Source organism: Strongylocentrotus purpuratus, unplaced genomic scaffold (genome assembly GCF_000002235.5).
Source record: "Strongylocentrotus purpuratus isolate Spur 01 unplaced genomic scaffold, Spur_5.0 spur5_scaffold_9, whole genome shotgun sequence".
NCBI lineage: Eukaryota > Metazoa > Echinodermata > Echinoidea > Camarodonta > Strongylocentrotidae > Strongylocentrotus > Strongylocentrotus purpuratus.
Genome location: NW_022145615.1, coordinates 13,192,481 through 13,207,605, shown reverse-complemented (window position 1 = coordinate 13,207,605; position 15,125 = coordinate 13,192,481). Strand labels below are relative to the sequence as shown.

The window sequence follows — 15,125 nt, the reverse complement described above, 5'->3', positions numbered from 1 at the left end:
CCCTTGAGCGTATAAAAACAACCATTTCTCTCAAAGCAGTCATTAATACTATATTTTATGTTAACCTATAACACTTAACACTTAACACACCTAACAACTAACAACTAACACCTAAGCATTGGATGACTTCAATATTTTCACTAGAATGTTGTACTTGTAGTCTTGTCTGTATGGGTATAAGCCTATTTATTGGTTTAAATATCCACGTTCAAGTCTCTAAACTGCTTGCCTGATATCCCCTCCCCCGAATATGTCGTAGTTCCGTCTACGCCCCTTGGGATGACTCGCTTTTGACTTTCAACGTGTGGAGTTCCAGTAGTCATCACGTGGTTTCATGAGTCACGTGACGATAATGATCAAACCCAGCCGACAAACAACATCAAGAAGACGAGAGACACACTCCGCAATAGCTCTTGGCATTACACTGCCATGTCATGTGATCTTTTAAAGGCATCAATTTTCATTTTCACAAACGCTTTAAAGGCCCACTGCACTACTTACTTGTAGCTACTTACGCCCTCTATATAACAAACAATGCCTAATCGGTGACCATTGGTCCCCCATGATCCTCTTTTTCTTATGTTAACTGAGAGCTGAGTTGATGAGATAACCACCTGTCCAGTGACCTTGCAGGGCAGTCTTATCCCTCCTATAAACTACGGCAGATAAGCTTTAAAGACCGTCACCACTACTGCGCCAGAAGGGATTAGACCACACAGTGAGCCAGCGAGGTCACTGTGACAGGTGGCTATCTCATTAACTCAGCTCTCATTTAACATAAGAAAAAGAGAATCATGGGGGACCAACAGGCACCGATTGGGGAAGTTTTCTATATAGAGGGAGCAAGTAGCTACAAGTAGGACAGTGTGCCTTTAATTGAATAATAGTTAGTGTAAAATGAGGAAATTAGCACCACTAGCGATAGAAAAAATACCCAATAGCCATGTTTATATTAATATTGCTCTTCCTAAAGCCACGCAATTATTATCACCCCAGGGTTGCAAGTTTCCCATTTAAAAAAACCTGGATCAAGAGGAGCAAACATGCCTGCATGGACAAAACACAGTGTCCAAGTAAGTAAGCACCGAGCAAGTATCGAACCCGAGACCTCTCGTATGAGAGTCAGGAACCTTCACCAATAAACCACAGTGCTCCATCAGACAAAACCTCGGAGCCGCACCTGTGCGATGATATAACACATATATAAAAATGCATAATTTATAATAATACAGGAGGTATTTATGAGCGTCGAGTCAGTTTCCTGAAAAATTTAATTGCATAATTATGTACGTTAAGAAATATGAAATTTTAAAAGGGACTAGAAATGGGTAATGAGAGAGAGAAAGGAATTGTTTAAATTAGTAGACCTGCATATTTATTCAAGATATATAGAAGATGGGCGTAGAGAAGAGAGAAGAGGGAAGAGGGATTAGTTGAATCGTTTTAAATCTGTGTATAAGGAAACATCAACGAAAGAACATGAAGAATGAATGAAACCCCAAATCTCTGAGAATAGATCAACAATGGGAGGGTAAATAACAGGGGTATTGAGTCAGATTGACGAGAGAGAGAGAGAGAGAGAGAGAGAGAGAGAGGGGGAGGGGTAGAAGAGAGATAGAAAGAGAAGGACTAACATACGGACAAACAGACAGACAGATCATCAAACAGATGGACATATACACAGAGGGGAAGAGAGGGAAAGAGAGTGGTCTTGAAATAGTTATGATTTACTGAGTAATAGCTTTAGGAGATAATTAACTCGTTATCTGGCCTTTCCGTGTGTCACAGGCAAGCCAGGTGTATGTATCCTATATCCCTAGTGACTTAGAGATAATGAGTGATTTTAGGGGATCATTATAGCTTGTATTCAAAACATCCCTCAGCCCACGTAGAAACATATCCCGTCTTCATAAACAGGAGCTTTTAAAAATAACACAGAAAATAAGACATCGAGCTCTGTGCATGCGACCCTTTCACTTCACAAGTTACACTTAAATGTAATTAAACTCATTTTCGTTAACTTAACGCATAAACTTCCAAATTTCAATGTGCTTTCTAGTTAGCGCTTTGATTATAATAGGAATAACAGCAAGAACTTTTGAATCATTTTTAATTTGGTACTACATGTATAACGTCAAAATTCTGGGCTTGTACAATTTTATCAAATTAAATGCGAAATTATTGACTATGAAGATATTTATGACCTCAATTAATAATCGAATTGAAAGCTATAATCTTATTCCCTTCTGACAAAATATAGTAAAATGAAAGAAAGAGTTCTATGAAATAAATAATGTAAGGAATTAGGCGAATATCCGAAAGTAGATGTGTTTGGCAACGTCATAAACAGATGATTATATAACTCTTGTATTAACATCATTATAAACATTTGTTTGCATAGTCAAATCAATTCAATTCACTTCAAAAATTGACTTAATACAAACAAATTAAAAAGATGCATCGCAGCCATTGGCTAATTTGGGCATTTTACAAAAACATTGTACATGAAAACAAATTGCATCATAATTATAAAACAATTGAAATAGCATTTGTGTTCACACAGCTGTTCATGATAAAGAAGAAGAAGAAGAAGAAGAAGAAGAAGAAGAAGAAGAAGAGGAAGAAGAAAAAGATAATCATGAAGAGATAAGGAAGGAGGAGAAGGAGACGTAGAAGAAGAAGGAGAAAAGGAAAAATAAGACGACGAGGAGGAGATGATGAAGGAGGAGGATGAGGAGGAGAACACGAAGAAGAAGAAGAAGAAGAAAAAGAAGAAGAAGAAGAAGAAGAAGAAGAAGAAGAAGAGGAAGAAGAAGATGAAGAAGAAGAAGAAGAAGAAGAAGAAGAAGAAGAAGAAGAAGAGGAAGAAGAAGGAGAAGAAGGAGAAGAAGGAGAAGAGAATGATGAAGAAGGTGGAGGAGGAGGAGGAGACGGAGAAGAGGGGAAAAGATGAAAATCAATTCTTACGTTTAAGAATTTCATTCAATTTTTACATTTTGATTATTGAATGACATAATGTATTTCTAAATGTAACACACAGTTTCTTGTTTTATAGAAATATGAAAACGTATTGAAGGGCAACTAGACAGTTAGATACGTGACTACCGTAGCATTCATTTGCACTAGCCGATGTGCTATTTTCGTCTCATTTCACCGAATCTTTCGGCAGGGTGAGGAAATCCTTTCTTGGCTGACCGAAACTTTTTTTTCTCCAGATCAAAGAGTTGTCAAGCAGGAAACAAAAGAAATCTGGATAGTGTTGTCATGGCAACTAAGTAAAAAGAAAACACCAACTTGACCGACATCGTCGGAATATGCCCATGACAATGACATCGACTAAAAAGTAGGTTAGATGTTTATAACTTTAGATGATGTGATTGCCAATGAAACATTGTGTGAAATGCGAAAGTTGAATTACCATTATCGAAAATTAACTTTGTTTCAGCATCGATTTTTTTAAGAATGAGCATTATGCATTGATTGTGCAATCATTTTAGTAGAGCATGCATGGGGTCGGATGAAAATAGCAACATTTAAATTACATTTCCTATTAGAAAAAAACGGGATATTCCTTTTCCATAGATGGGATAGTTTGTTCTCGTGTTGATGAAAAGTCATCTATAAAAGTCATGGTAGTTGACGACTTCCCATTAAAGTGCATTTTCTCTTGTGTAAAATAATCCATACGGGGTATAAACTATAACGGTCTACACAGATATTAATGTTTCACCATGAAATTTAGGATTTTTTTTTTTCCAACTCAGCGAGAAATCATATCCGCGCCCCAGGAGAAACGTTAATTTCTTAGTCGTTCATCAACGGATTGCTTTTACATCACATTCTGAACATCAACACTTTTCCACAAAAGTGGAGGTGTAACGTTTTATTTAGGGCCAGTCACATATCAGTAATAATTCAATTCAATTCAATTTAATTTATTGTATTAAGTTAAAAAGATGTTAAAAGACGGGACTTGCTGCTACCTTGTTTGGCGTTCAACAATAAGGGATAGAGCAACGTCGATCTGGCGCTGCTCAGTGGCTGCCGGGCTCACGATCAATTGGGCAAAAGGAATTCCCATTTTCCGTTTAACTTAATACAGTTTGGAGTGGACTTTAAAATATTATTATTATTATTAATATTATTATTATTATTATTATAACATAAAATACACGTTAAGAACATATTGGACAAGGACATAAAATAAACTGAATAGGTTGCAACCTGAAATGAAACATAATCCTAATATAAAGGTTGACCCTTTTTTGATAGTAAAAAATATGAAATATATATGATCATGACGATAACTATGAACTATAAAATAACTATAAATATCGGTCTTTGAAGGTAAGATATTTGATATGGGTGTTGCTCGTTTCAGAAGCGTATCCGTACTCCTTATCCTCAGGAGGGGGCAGAACAATTCAACCTACTTTGATCCATATACTTTTTTTTTGTAAAAGGGTTGTGATCTGCGTTTCGGGTCAGGGGCATCGCCCAAAGTTATTTATTTGAGGAAGAAAAAAAAGACTTTGAAAATAACCTTTCGCGTGTTTCAGTGGTTCTAAACCTGCTTATTACTAGTTTACGAGGCTGCTATTCTTCTTTTTGGACGGAAATATATCAGGAGGGGGTAAATTGCCCCCTGCTTCCAATACGATAGTTCCCGGATGTATACCCTCTTTACTTACACTAATTTCCATAATTACAGTTGCTGTAATATCGATGATATTTGACCAGTCCTTATTATAAAAATACGATCTTGTTCTAGATTTCAGTGTGATTTTAATTTTAAAAAGTACGATTAGCGTTCCACTGCTTTATCACCGTTCATACCCGAATTGATAAAGAATTTTCTTCACTTGTCAATGACTCTCCTTGATATGTTTGTCATCATACTCTTCTCTACACCTGCGATTGTCCGAGTGAATAATTAATATCTTCCCGTATGGTCGTTATGAATGACATGCTACAATACGGTTAAGATAGACGTGGCTGTTATCATTCTCCGGCTTGCTCTCTATAATAGGTATAATTGACAGTTATAACCAATCTTCTTTAAGCCATGGAATGAACATTATGTAATATCTAATCGACTTGTCTGTTCGTATGGTATTGCAATCGTTTCATGTGTTTCTTTGAAACGTGAAACATATTTTTCCCCACGATCGTGATTTAATTGTAATACTCCATACATTTTGATAGACACTTACTAACTACCTTTGGGGTCCATTACGAACAAGCGTAGCATTCACCCTATGGTTTTCTCCATATTTCACTCTTCATTTTAGTTCAGTCGTTTTAATTGATATAGCATGCTTTATAAATTGATATGAGGTACTCAACTTCTGCTCTAATCTCTGAATAAATATTTGTTCGTAGCGCTACCTTTTTATATTGTGAAATCAGTGTAAAATGTGAATATGTCAAATATGAATCAATAAACTGAAAGCTGAATATATTCGACGTTTAGCCTTGAATACCGGGTAATCATCAATATCCTAATCAAATTGTGTCAATTACCCCTAAACTATACAGAGGGTCAGAAGAAGGAAAGAATAGACAGGTGGACATGACCAAATCTGTCCTAATATTCCAGTGTGTTCTGCCGTCAAAATCTAGTCAGTTTTTATGTACTCCTGCAAGCAAAATCTTGAAAATATTTACCCTGATAAACTGTTATCCTTACTGTTTGTTTGTAGACCTTGCATTTTGTAAAATCATTTTAAATTATAAAATATGAAACAACAAAGCCAAAGAAAAAATGCAGCGGAGGTGTCGTTACATATATGGTTCATTCACCTTACTCTCAATTCAAGGAGGTATATATTATGTCCTAAAAGTCGGTTGCCCTAGGGGGTAGTTGTCCTAGAAGATGGTTGCCCTAGGGGGTAGTTGTCTGGGAGTACTTGTCCTGGAGGATGGTTATAGGGGATAGTTATTCGGGGGTAGTTTTCCGGGGGTAGTTGTCCTAGGAGGTAGTTGTCCTAGAAGATGGTTGCCCTAGGGGGTAGTCTGTTGTCCTATTTTAGAGGGTGGTTATTCTAGGAGTGGTTATCCGGGGTGGTTGTCCAGAGGGTAGGTGTCTGAATACGCTTATTCTATCCCCATGTTCTTCAATTTGTGGCCTTCTTGTTGAGATACGAACTCAATGGCAAACAAGATACAACAAAACATAACCCGGCAACCAAAATCAGAATTTGAAAAAGATAACGCATTTTAACTACACACTTTTTTTTTTCAAATGCAATTGATTTAACAATATGTGAGCATGATGAGAATAAACATTCAATTCTAAGAATGGCGATTTCAACCCAAATCCAACTTAATCTCAGAACGAGGATACAGGTCAGAGTGTCTGCTGGGAGATCTGACAATATCCGGTTAGATTTCTTGTTCCCCTATATCAAGGATAGCGTTGTGAAGGCACACTTTATAAAATTGCAGTACAACTGACTAATATACCAGATAGTAATCTAAGGTCTTTGCTATACCGTCATTTTTCAAATCGGCTTTATATGAATGCCTTAGATTCACATATTTTGCCCATACTGCTTTACTTCAAAATGTTGATCTTCATGGTCTGACATTCATACTTATAACCATCACGGACAGATACACAATGTTGGAAGTTGATGACATCTTGGTGTTTTCGAGGAAAATGAGTTTGGCGTTGAAAGATCACATAATTTTTTCACCGTACACAATCAGAAAAAAAATAGAAAAAAAATCAAATTATTGAAAGAGGCAATTTCAATGACATATTCCGTATTTCGTAAGGCTCAGCGGTAGAGCGCTCGCTTTGCATGCGAGAGGCCTCGGGTTCGAACCCCGATATCTCCAGACCCACATTCATTTTACAGCGCTTAGAGACTTCGGTGGAATTAGAGCGCTTTAAAATAACCGTTTTTATTATCATTATTATTTCTGAGGGATATATATATATATATGGTTTTGAATTGTCATTGATTTCAATAATGGCGATTTTTAAGTCAAACCCAAGTTGATCTCGGATGAGTATACAGATCAGAGTGTCTGCTGGGAAATATGACAATATCCGGTTAGATTTCGTGTACCCCTATACATCAAAGATAGCATTGTGAAGGCACAGTTTATACGGAGAGTTATCTAAGGTCTTTGCTTATACCATCATGTTTTAAATTGGGTTTTTGCCTACATAATTATATACTCCTTTACTTCCAAATTAAATCTACATGGTCTGACTAAATACATTCAAACTTATATCCATCACGGACAGATACACAATGTTGAAGGTTGATGACATCTTGGTGTTTGTGAGGAAAATGAATTTGACGTTGAAAGATCACAGAACTTTTTCACCGAACATGATCAGAAAAAAAATCAGGGGAAAAAAAATCAAATTATTGAAAGAGGCAATTGTAATGACATATTCCGTATACCGAAAGGCAAGGGGATATAGCTCAGCGGTAGAGCGCTCGCTTTGCATGCGAGAGGCCTCGGGTTCGAACCCCGATATCTCCAAATCCACATTCATTTTAAAGACTTCGATGGGAAGCGCTTTGATTTTTAATTTTTTTTTGTATTATTTCCGTGGGATAAATATGGTTTTTAAATTGTCATTGAGTTGACCCATTGTCAGCATGGGGTGAATCAATCGAAATTATACACTACATAGGAAGGGACATCCACTCGATCGTGCACGACCCAAGATCGGGATTTCGTTTTGACCGTGCTAACTATACGCTAAACACACCGTATACATGTAGTCTGTCGCATTTTTTAAAATTAGTTAAATCTTATTAATTTTTTCACGGACACCAACGTCTTTGTGGTCAACGACACACCGCTCCAAGAATCAGGAACATGATTCTGGTTCTAATTACAATTCCCGAACCATTCTCATTTATTACGTTTTTATGTTCAAATTAAATTTATTTTGTTGTAGATCTAATGTTATTATTCTATTATGTCCAAATATATTGTTCAGAGAATGCTGTAGAATTGAAATGGCCTGTCGGAGGAACAGAATAGAACAAAATTCAAAGATGACGCTAAACTGTGGAGAATTGAACAACATGAGAAGATGAAACCCTGTCAAGAAAGTTCCTTGAAGATATATATATGATAACCTATTAATGGCACATGGGTAGCATTACGATGTTCGATGCTCCTTAAACTGATTAAGACACGCCCCTGTATAATGTCGGCTCATATATCCGTTACATCTCCTAAACTCAGTTTAGTTAAATTACGAAATTACCTTTACTGTAGATGGAGACATTTTTTGCGAGGAGATTAAATAAAATTAAGAATTCATCGCGTTTTATTATGTATATTGTATGTAAATAGGGGACTGGATTGGTCAGATTTATTCTGAATATTGTCAGGACACTACAGATAATATTCAACATACGTGTATTGATTCAATTTGCAGCATGTTTAGGTTTTTTGTCTTTTTTAATTCTCTCAAAACGTTTTGACATGTCATCTTTACAAAGAAAAAACACGATACTGTCGGTGGCATGATAACATCTTAGACACAAATTTTTGCAAGTTCCACTGGGCTCTGTCTACCTCAACCGCAGTGTTCCTCATAACGTCAGCTTAACCCCAAAATAACTCACAAGATCCTGAAACCTCCTAGGCCTTCGGAAGTCTGCTCGCGAAAGACCCTTCAAACGCCTTCCCAATTTCATTACGTTGCTTCCGTCCTGAAAGAAACGATATCCCTCCAAGGGCCACATGACTGCAAGCCTTACAAGGTTTTTACATGAACATTGCCGCAGTCTTTTGAAGGAGATTGGCTACAATCACGAGCATCTGGCAATCAAGATGCTTTAAATAGTCGAAATTCTAAAGGAAATGTTTTAAAGCTTGTTCTTGTTAAAGATTATGTTGTTGTTGGTGGTGCTGCTATTGATATTTTTTTGCTGCTATTGTTGTTGCTTTGTTGCTTCTGTTGTTGTTATTATTGCTGATGCTGTTGTTTTAGGTGTTGTTGTTGCTGCTTTCGTTGTTATTGTTGCTGTTGTTGTTGTTGTGATCTGCCGTACCAGATTCTACAAACGATAGATGGCGTTCTTTATCAATTCTCGTTCTGACACAATTATTGATTAACCAAAATGTATTGATCAATCTAATGTTCTTTGTTTTAAATATTGTCATAGAAATCAATGATTGCTATTATAATAATAATTCTAGAAAACGATGCTTATAAGGCGCTTATACCACCGAAGTCTCTAAGCGCTATAAAATGAATGAAGATCTGGAGATATCGGGGATCGAACCCGAGGCCTCTCGCATGCAAAGCGAGCGCTCTACCGCTGAGCTATATCCCCTTGACTTTCGAGTTATGGAATATGTCATTACAATTGCTGTTGATCGTTTATTTGTGTTGCATGTGTTATAATTGTTAGATAGTTGTTGTTGTTGTTGTTTTTTTCAGGGGCAGATCCAGGATTTTGCTGCAGCTCAATTTAAAAAAGAGATGACTAGAAAAAAATAATTACACAGTGACTGTTGATGCGCTTTTTCCCCCCTCTTTTCTCTATGCTTTTTTTCAATTGTTAAATCTCAAATATGTGTCAGAAGCACAAAAATACACCATGTACATGGGCACAAGTGTGTGTGTGTGGTGTGTGTTGGGGTACGTCATATTTGGGTTGTCGTAGAGGTGGATGCACATGCCCCCCCCCCTCCCCCTCCCTCATTCCTAAGATCCAATATTGATATTCTCTCACAATCTTTTATCATAATCTTAGTCAACAGAAATACAGAGTGATCCCCTACTTGTACATGTAGGGGATTTTAATCAATTTACTTAGAATTTAATATTTGTTAGCCGTTGTGTTCTTCCAGTTGTTGATCACAGATGTGTTGTGGTAGATTCAAGTTCTGCTACTAATTTTCGTTTCAGTACTGGTAGGATAAACATGTGTGGACACATGTGTGGACAATCTGACGAATTCTGACACTTTCGACCCAGTTATGGATGTTTAAGGCCCTTGGTTATCAACATATTGTCAGAATTGATTAGGAATATTGGTGGTTGGATGTAAAGCGAGCCTGAACCGGATAGATCCGATTTGAGGCATTTAAGGGTATCTATGGTCATGACTTCGAACATATTAGGTTTTCGCATCCACCACCTGATCTAAGTTACGTTCAAAATAGACCATGGCTGATTTTCCAATCCAATCTAATCCAATCAAAAATTATTTTTTGACTGCACACATCGCTCCACATGTTTTTGCCATTTTCGTCATTCCATCTTTGTCAAAATGATAAACTTGATATAAATTTAGAACCGCATACTATGAGTGTTCAGTTAAAACTATAGTTTTGTATTTTACATTTGCAAATTAAAGGCCGGCTGTACTAGTTCAGCCAGAAGGGATTAGAACACACAGCGAGGTCACTGACAGGTGGCTATCTCATTAACTCAGCTCTCAATTAACATAAGAAAAAGAGGATCATGGGGACCAACAGGCACCTATTTGGGAAGTTTTCTATATAGAGGGAGCAAGTAGCAGCATGTACACGTAGTACAGTGGGGCTTTAAGTCAAGACAAAACGGCGTGTTGTCCCATCTTATACATACACGTCAGGGTTTCAGCGAGTTTTGAAATCTTTGGTATAGGTTACTGGTTGAAAACCACTCTGAAACACTTATATGATATTGTGTGTATTTTTTGTTTATTCATTCATGTTTTTATTAAATAGTAGACGATAAAGAATAACTTATATTCAGTTTCTTATGAAATGAAGTACTATGCGAGTACTTCAGAATACCATTGATTTCGCGATGGTAGGCCTATACGTAATTGTCTATTCTTTTCATTAGAAGTGCTACGGATTATTGATTTCATAATATGAATTGAAACTTAACGACGCATTTTCAAACATAGGGTTTATTTCTTGGATATTCTTAAGTATTTGGGACTCTCTTGATCCCAGACAAAACTAAGTAACACATGGGACAAACAGCTTGGAGATGTCAAAGTAAAGATATGATACATTTAAGTAGAGTCACACAAATACAGGTGAGGACTGGATAAACCTGTTCGTCATTCCACCGCCCCCCCCCCCCCCGTCACCACCTTCACCTTCAGACATCTGAGGTATGTTTGCTGTTTTATGTCCTAGTCATTGTAGTGTCATTCATTATATAATAACAAACGTGTCTGATCACATCAATTCATCAAGTTCAGAAATGTCTCATGACTGTTGAGGTATTCTCAGATCTGATGCTCTTGAATTGGTGAGTTGGTCTACTGAAATTATCCTCTAAATTAACCGTTTCCGAGGCTATGAGTGTTCCATTAACTCATTTGATATAAAGAAAGGTTAATAGACAGTCAATAGAAAGCGGACGACCGCTTTTCTGTCCATCTGATTCTGTTACTGCATGGAGTTGATGAGTTATCTCTTTGACATAGTCGCTTACTATATAACACCAGACGCTTGAGATAGATGGAATTATTTCTTGACATTTTTACAATAAACAACATTTGGGACCATCTTTCGTACAATGAAAAAGAATGCTCACCCGGTATTTCCATTTTTTAGATTAAAAAATAATTTAGGTGACCTGATTGATTGTGTATCCTTTTATATTGATAATTGTTATTGGTTGGAATAAAGTTGAGTATCGATCTGCAAGGGATCCAAGTAAAAAGTATGGAATTTTACATCAGAAACATTGGTTTATGGATTTGTCATCGTACATGAGAGTTTATAATTCAGGCAGGAAACGCCAAAAGGGTCCAGACGAAGTTTCTAGTCGCAGACGTAACTCTTTGACTATAAGGAGTGTTGCTGATTGAGAAAGAAAGAAAGAAAGAAAGAAACTGATTAAATCTTGTTCAATGATATACTTTTTTAAGAATGGACCTCACTATGATTTTGCTCTTCATCTAAAAAAAAGACATGATAAATAATGAGTTAAAAAAAGATATGGTTTATGCTCACTAGATTATAATCAGGAAACCTGCTCGTTTTTATCAGAAATCTGTATCCGTCTGGTGATTTATTTTTGTAGATGGTTCAGATCTTAAATCGAAAGAAGGAAAAGGAGGTTATTTTTGTAAGGAATGTTTTTTGAGAAGGAAATCTGATATCGAGAATGGAAATGTTGCTGTATTCGATTTCCCATTGACGCAGGTAGGCCTACAATGCGGAAAGGAAAACGAACCTTGTTTTACATGCCATAGTGACGTATTCGAGTATATTTAGCCTGCTCAAGATATTATAAGACTACCCCTAAATTCGGAATAGTTGTTAAAAAATGTAATTTGGGGGGAAAGAAAAAGAGAGTGAGAGAAAGAGAACCAGAGAGACAGAGACAGATAGAGAGAAGAGGAGAGAGAGGAGGGGTGAGAAAGAGAGAAAGGGGGATACACAAAGAGAGAGAGAGAGAGAGAGAGAGAGAGAGAGAGAGAGAAAGAGAGAGAAAGAAAAAAGGGAGATGGAGAAGGAGAGACACAAAGATGGAACAAAAACAATTAAACAAGCAATAACGACAACAACAACTTATTTCACTAAAAAATAAAATGCTAAATATAAATTTCGAACAGGCGGCTCCGCACCTTCCCCGCCCTCCCCCTTTACCCAATATCTCTCTCTCTCTCTCTCTCTCTCTCTCTCTCTCTCTCTCTCACACACACACACACACACACACACACACACACACACACTTAATTGCAAAAATGTTTCACCACTGAACAAATTACGCGCATTGTTTTTTTTTCTCCTTATAACTTTGCGTTTAATTACTTTCCACAGAGTAGTCATGACGTCTTTATCTTAGCATAACTGTTTTCTAACTTTAACCACGTGATCAGGCATCATGAGTCACGTGTAGAAAGGGGAGAATATTGAGGAAGGAACTATGGTGTTCCCGTAGGAGCGAAACTAAAGTTAGAGACCTTTCAAAAGCCGCCCTTATCTGTCAAATGTTACTTGTGTTTCTTAGTGTAACGTGGTGAAGTGACCTCATGATTCATTAATAAACTTGAGGGGGTGTACCCAAATCCAGAAAATTTGTTTTACGTTTCGATCTCAAGTTTCGTTGATTTGTGTAAGAGTAACGTTGGTTCAGATATTTAAAAAAAAACGGGAAATGCTTTACAGATATCATTATAACCCCGGTTATCGGATTCATTCGCCCACACAATGTGTACCATTTTCACTCCCTGGGGAGTACTATGGTTACCCTGAGGGCATGCAATTTATATTTATATTAGTTCCCCATTTTTCTCCTGGGTATGGAGTGGCAAATGTAGATTAATGTCTTTCCAAAGGACATTGGTGCCGTGTCGGGGATCGAACCCAGGACTTTTTCATTTCCAATCAAGTGCTGAACCACTCGACCGCGACACCTCTACACATATGAATTAAGCGGCAATAGACATACGGCATTACTACTGGAGAAAGTGCGAGATCATCAATGAAGTAGATCTCGCTATATCAAAAATAATTCATTTGAAACGAGGACCCAATCATTGGAATAAATCCCCAAAAAATAAAAGCAAAAAAGGCGAGGAAAAGGTTGAAAAAAGGCTATTTATCTTGATATTTATTACTATTTTCATATAGCCTAGGTCTATTCGTTGATCAATAGAATAACAATTCCTTTTATTATAGAACAGTACCCAATAATGTATGTCATGTCATGATTAGACAAGGAAGTAATCAATTTTTGCCCGCAGTTCATGTTATTTCTGGCAATAAGCACCTAGTAGTCAGTGTTCTTGCTATATCCATGCATACATTGGAAACATGAGAGGCAAGTAATCTGTCGTCAGAGTTCATTTTACGTCACAAAGGATGAAGTTGGAGGTCACAAGCTGCACTCATCTGATGTATTAACTTTCTTTCATTTGACCGAAAAGAATGTAATCATGGGATTCTTCACGTGACTGTTCAAACGGAATATTATTCCTGATCAGATCATTTTCTTTTTCTGACTACTACCCCTATTTTAAAGTACTGTTCTGACGTCACGCGTAATATGTGGGCGATATGCGAAGAAAAGTGTTCGCTATATCAGCTAAGTGCATGTACTTGTACAAATGCATTCCTAAGTATATAACTTGTTTGCCTTGATATTATTATGCTTGATTTAAAATGTATTGATTTGGAAAGAGGAATATAGCGTTATACAAAAACCCACATAATTTCTTTTCACATTGTTTCATTAACCCAAATTATAATAATAGGCAACCGTCTTCACTTTAATGCAAACTTTCAAGCGATTTTTTGTTGTTTGGGGTCTAACAATTTGCCAGTTTATCAGTTCAGTCCATCCGTTCCCTGGTAAGGCACCGCCACCCCTCTCCGGCCCCCTCTCCATCCCCTATCCCGGTCATATGGCAATAATATTCTGCCCCTGGTTGTAGCTTGGAATATGTGAGTAACTAATGCAGGGGTACCTCATCTACGTCATGAGAGTAAAAGCTCATGTTATTTAATATTATTTTGGTCGGAGGCCTTGCTACTATTGTTTAAAAACCGCAACATCCAGGCTCCTCATGAATCGTTAGACAAAAAAAATACGTGGGACCCAAAAATAGAAGTTTCCCTATTAGACGATGCTACTATGCACCATGAAATAACAACGTTCTCAAGACGTTCGCGAAACGAGGACGTTAAAACGTTTTATAGAACGTTGACTTGCGTTTAAAGAACGTTTACTGTACCCCTGGATAATTATGTTAGCTTCATTCTATTTTACATTTATTTCTCCGTCCTGAGGCGGTATTCTGGAAACTCTTCTATCTCAAATATTCACCATCAAAACAAACGCAAATGTTGTTTTCTTTTTACTGGGCGCTCTTGCATAAAAGTGCGTTAATATGCAACTAAATAGACTAACTCAACTTGATTTTCAACCAATCGGGATTACGTATTCGGCACGGGTTGTTTTGTTTTTGCTTTGTGTAATGGGTTAAAAGTTTTAAAGACTTTGAAGGTCTGTGCAACTCTGAAGATTTTCCATGTGAGTTCGTACAGTAAATTGATTTGGATCCATCTTTGTCTACAAGCATTAAGAAATCATTGATGTCCAAATATCACTTTAGTTGTTCACGCTAAATGATACACCTCTTTTCTTAGCATATTTTGATACATCCTCCATCAATACA

The 15,125-nt window shown here is 37.0% G+C and overlaps 2 non-coding genes across 2 annotated transcripts; one reads left to right on the top strand and one right to left on the bottom strand.

Annotated features, from left to right (window-relative positions):
• Positions 1-7,431: 7,431 nt before the first annotated feature.
• Positions 7,432-7,503, top strand: TRNAA-UGC. Its single transcript has one exon. It is a non-coding gene; the product is annotated as a tRNA-Ala (tRNA).
• A 1,745-nt stretch (positions 7,504-9,248) lies between these two features.
• Positions 9,249-9,320, bottom strand: TRNAA-UGC. The gene has a single exon. It is a non-coding gene; the product is annotated as a tRNA-Ala (tRNA).
• Positions 9,321-15,125: the final 5,805 nt, after the last annotated feature.